General features: G+C 37.7%; 1 non-coding gene across 1 annotated transcript in view; it reads right to left on the minus strand.

Moving 5' to 3' along the window:
• Positions 1 to 91, minus strand: part of LOC143175469 (small subunit ribosomal RNA) — a 1,921-nt gene extending 1,830 nt beyond the window's left edge. Inside the window, exon 1 of the ribosomal RNA XR_013000239.1 lies at positions 1 to 91. This exon is cut by the window's left edge and continues 1,830 nt beyond it. This is a non-coding gene — a ribosomal RNA (small subunit ribosomal RNA).
• Positions 92 to 5,000: the final 4,909 nt, after the last annotated feature.

Here is a 5,000-nt window from a genome sequence, read left to right on the forward strand (position 1 = left end):
TCGCGGTTTCACCTTAATACGGCATGTACTGAGACATGCATGGCTTAATCTTTGAGACAAGCATATGACTACTGGCAGGATCAACCAGGGAGCTTCGAGTAAATTTTCATCATACGAAGCAAAAATATGTATGTATATATATATCTTAGTCGCCGACTCTCTCCCCTTAAGAGTCGGATCGACGATACTTTTTCTCGTCTTTAAGACAGTTCTCTTTCTCCTCTCTCTTCTCTCTACTCTCTTCTCTCTTCTCTTTCGAGTTGGTAAATTTCGCTCCACTATTAGATTACCAACTCCGCACGAATTACCACATGGGTATATCCGCGCATATACATCAGGAGGACCTCCAAAAATTTCAAACTCTCCCGTGTATCTCTCCGAGATCTTTTTAGAAGAAAAAGAATCTCGGATGTCACATCGACTTTCAGGTTTGTAAGCACGTATGCTCGAGCGCTCTCCATCGTGTAAGCACGGACATAACGCACGAAGTCCGAAGACCGCGTACGTTAACATGCTGGACATATCGAGAAAGCGCGAACCATGCTAGGCGTACCCATGTCGAGGCCCTCGCGTTAAAGATCATACTCTTCTTTTCGTTCTCTCTTCTTTGCCCAGAAATAATATATATTTCTTATAATATATACCTCTTAGTTTATGTATTTCTCTCTTAGGACACCTCAATTTTATATGTATATATTATATTTCATTCGAACAATTTTTGTTCGTCGCCCCTTTTTGTGTGTAGTATTTCGTTTGGTCTTTGCCATTAAATTTTTGTATACGAAAAATATATTTTCGCTCGGATAGAAAACCCCTTTTGGGTTTCTGAGAGTTGATGTGAGAGTCGTACAAGTATAACGAATATACGTTGTATCCAACCCAACATTCTGGGCTTACCACATAAGGGCCATTCGGTCTGAGACACCGACCCGTGGTCATGCTGTGTAGAGAAAAATTCGCAACGGAACGCGGTACAGAACAGTCGAGGAATGGACCTCGAGGAGCTGAACGACTGCTTCTCGACCGAGATCGTAGAATAGCCGCTCGCCCGCCGCTGCGCCGACCGGTCCGCTCGAACCGACGTGCTCTCTTATAGTAACCAAACGGGCGGCCGCGACGACCGCGGCGCCGGCCGCTCAGCACGGGCGCTTATGGTGGTAAACTGCCGCGCGTACAGACCAACCGGCCGGGCTGCTGGTACTTAGCCGCTGAAACTATGGTCGATTCGAACATATATTAACATACGATTTTTATTCGATAAATCGTTATTGTACATATTAAACGTTAGTTTCCACCGAAAGAAAAATTTTTTAGAATTTTTTTTTTCCAAAAATTGCAAGAGTAAACTTTTTTAATATTCGATTTAAAAATTTTTAAATGCTTAATCCTTACATTAAACTACTGGGAGAACTCAGAAATCATAATGAAAAAAATTACAAAAATTTATTTTTCTCAGAAACTCCGAAAAACAGAGTGGTCGAATCCGTGCAAGCCGGAATTTTTCTAAGTCCCCACGGTCAAGAGTAAACTTTTTTAATAAGCGTTTTAAAATTATTTCAATGTTTAATCCATGCGTAAACATGATGTTTATTAACGTTTTTAACATTAAAAAAAATTACAAAAATTTATTTTTCAAAAAAAATGGAAAAAACCGATTCGTCGGAGCGAGGTGTCCAGCCCGTGCGGTAATTCCAGCAGGCGAATCGGACTTCCCGAAATTTTTCTAAGTCCCACGGTCGACACCAACTTTTTTAATAAGCGTTTTAAAATTATTTCAATGTTTAATCCATGCGTAAACATGACGTTTATTAACGTTTTTAACGTTAAAAAAAATTACAAAAATTTATTTTTCGGAAAAAATGGAAAAAACCGATTCGTCGGAGCGAGCTGTCCAGCCCGTGCGGTAATTCCAGCAGGCGAATCGGACTTCCCGAAATTTTTCTAAGTCCCACGGTCGACACCAACTTTTTTAATAAGCGTTTTAAAATTATTTCAATGTTTAATCCATGCGTAAACATGACGTTTATTAACGTTTTTAACGTTAAAAAAAATTACAAAAATTTATTTTTCGGAAAAAATGGAAAAAACCGATTCGTCGGAGCGAGGTGTCCAGCCCGTGCGGTAATTCCAGCAGGCGAATCGGACTTCCCGAAATTTTTCTAAGTCCCACGGTCGACACCAACTTTTTTAATAAGCGTTTTAAAATTATTTCAATGTTTAATCCATGCGTAAACATGACGTTTATTAACGTTTTTAACATTAAAAAAAATTACAAAAATTTATTTTTCGGAAAAAATGGAAAAAACCGATTCGTCGGAGCGAGCTGTCCAGGCCGTGCGGTAATTCCAGCAGGCGAATCGGACTTCCCGAAATTTTTCTAAGTCCCACGGTCGACACCAACTTTTTTAATAAGCGTTTTAAAATTATTTCAATGTTTAATCCATGCGTAAACATGACGTTTATTAACGTTTTTAACGTTAAAAAAAATTACAAAAATTTATTTTTCGGAAAAAATGGAAAAAACCGATTCGTCGGAGCGAGCTGTCCAGCCCGTGCGGTAATTCCAGCAGGCGAATCGGACTTCCCGAAATTTTTCTAAGTCCCACGGTCGACACCAACTTTTTTAATAAGCGTTTTAAAATTATTTCAATGTTTAATCCATGCGTAAACATGACGTTTATTAACGTTTTTAACGTTAAAAAAAATTACAAAAATTTATTTTTCGGAAAAAATGGAAAAAACCGATTCGTCGGAGCGAGGTGTCCAGCCCGTGCGGTAATTCCAGCAGGCGAATCGGACTTCCCGAAATTTTTCTAAGTCCCACGGTCGACACCAACTTTTTTAATAAGCGTTTTAAAATTATTTCAATGTTTAATCCATGCGTAAACATGACGTTTATTAACGTTTTTAACATTAAAAAAAATTACAAAAATTTATTTTTCGGAAAAAATGGAAAAAACCGATTCGTCGGAGCGAGGTGTCCAGCCCGTGCGGTAATTCCAGCAGGCGAATCGGACTTCCCGAAATTTTTCTAAGTCCCACGGTCGACACCAACTTTTTTAATAAGCGTTTTAAAATTATTTCAATGTTTAATCCATGCGTAAACATGACGTTTATTAACGTTTTTAACGTTAAAAAAAATTACAAAAATTTATTTTTCGGAAAAAATGGAAAAAACCGATTCGTCGGAGCGAGGTGTCCAGCCCGTGCGGTAATTCCAGCAGGCGATCCGGGGTACTCGAAATTTTTCTAAGTCCCGACGGTCAAGAGTAAACTTTTTCATCACATATTTCAAAATTTTTTTAATGTTTAATCCACGCATAAAAACGCAGTTTATTAACGTTTTTAACGTTGAGAAAATTGACAAAAATTTTTTTTTCACTGAAAATGGAAAAAATGTATCGGTCGATGCGGGCTATCCAGGCCGTGCGGTAATTCCAGCAGGCGATCCGGGGTACTCGAAATTTTTCTAAGTCCCGACGGTCAAGAGTAAACTTTTTCATCACATATTTCAAAATTTTTTTAATGTTTAATCCACGCATAAAAACGCAGTTTATTAACGTTTTTAACGTTGAGAAAATTGACAAAAATTTTTTTTTCACTGAAAATGGAAAAAATGTATCGGTCGATGCGGGCTATCCAGGCCGTGCGGTAATTCCAGCAGGCGATCCGGGGTACTCGAAATTTTTCTAAGTCCCGACGGTCAAGAGTAAACTTTTTCATCACATATTTCAAAATTTTTTTAATGTTTAATCCACGCATAAAAACGCAGTTTATTAACGTTTTTAACGTTGAGAAAATTGACAAAAATTTTTTTTTCACTGAAAATGGAAAAAATGTATCGGTCGATGCGGGCTGTCCAGGCCGTGCGGTAATTCCAGCAGGCGATCCGAGGTACTCGAAATTTTTCTAAGTCCGAACGGTCAAGAGTAAACTTTTTCATCACATATTTCAAAATTTTTTTAATGTTTAATCCACGCATAAAAACGCAGTTTATTAACGTTTTTAACGTTGAGAAAATTGACAAAAATTTTTTTTTCACTGAAAATGGAAAAAATGTATCGGTCGATGCGAGCTGTCCAGGCCGTGCGGTAATTCCAGCAGGCGAATCGGACTTCCCGAAATTTTTCTAAGTCCCACGGTCAAGAGTAAACTTTTTTAATAAGCGTTTTAAAATTATTTCAATGTTTAATCCATGCGTAAACATGATGTTTATTAACGTTTTTAACATTAAAAAAAATTACAAAAATTTATTTTTCAAAAAAAATGGAAAAAACCGATTCGTCGGAGCGAGGTGTCCAGCCCGTGCGGTAATTCCAGCAGGCGAATCGGACTTCCCGAAATTTTTCTAAGTCCCACGGTCGACACCAACTTTTTTAATAAGCGTTTTAAAATTATTTCAATGTTTAATCCATGCGTAAACATGACGTTTATTAACGTTTTTAACGTTAAAAAAAATTACAAAAATTTATTTTTCGGAAAAAATGGAAAAAACCGATTCGTCGGAGCGAGCTGTCCAGCCCGTGCGGTAATTCCAGCAGGCGAATCGGACTTCCCGAAATTTTTCTAAGTCCCACGGTCGACACCAACTTTTTTAATAAGCGTTTTAAAATTATTTCAATGTTTAATCCATGCGTAAACATGACGTTTATTAACGTTTTTAACGTTAAAAAAAATTACAAAAATTTATTTTTCGGAAAAAATGGAAAAAACCGATTCGTCGGAGCGAGGTGTCCAGCCCGTGCGGTAATTCCAGCAGGCGAATCGGACTTCCCGAAATTTTTCTAAGTCCCACGGTCAAGAGTAAACTTTTTTAATAAGCGTTTTAAAATTATTTCAATGTTTAATCCATGCGTAAACATGATGTTTATTAACGTTTTTAACATTAAAAAAAATTACAAAAATTTATTTTTCAAAAAAAATGGAAAAAACCGATTCGTCGGAGCGAGGTGTCCAGCCCGTGCGGTAATTCCAGCAGGCGAATCGGACTTCCCGAAATT

This window comes from Nomia melanderi, unplaced genomic scaffold (genome assembly GCF_051020985.1).
Source record: "Nomia melanderi isolate GNS246 unplaced genomic scaffold, iyNomMela1 scaffold0094, whole genome shotgun sequence".
In the NCBI taxonomy this organism is placed as follows: domain Eukaryota; kingdom Metazoa; phylum Arthropoda; class Insecta; order Hymenoptera; family Halictidae; genus Nomia; species Nomia melanderi.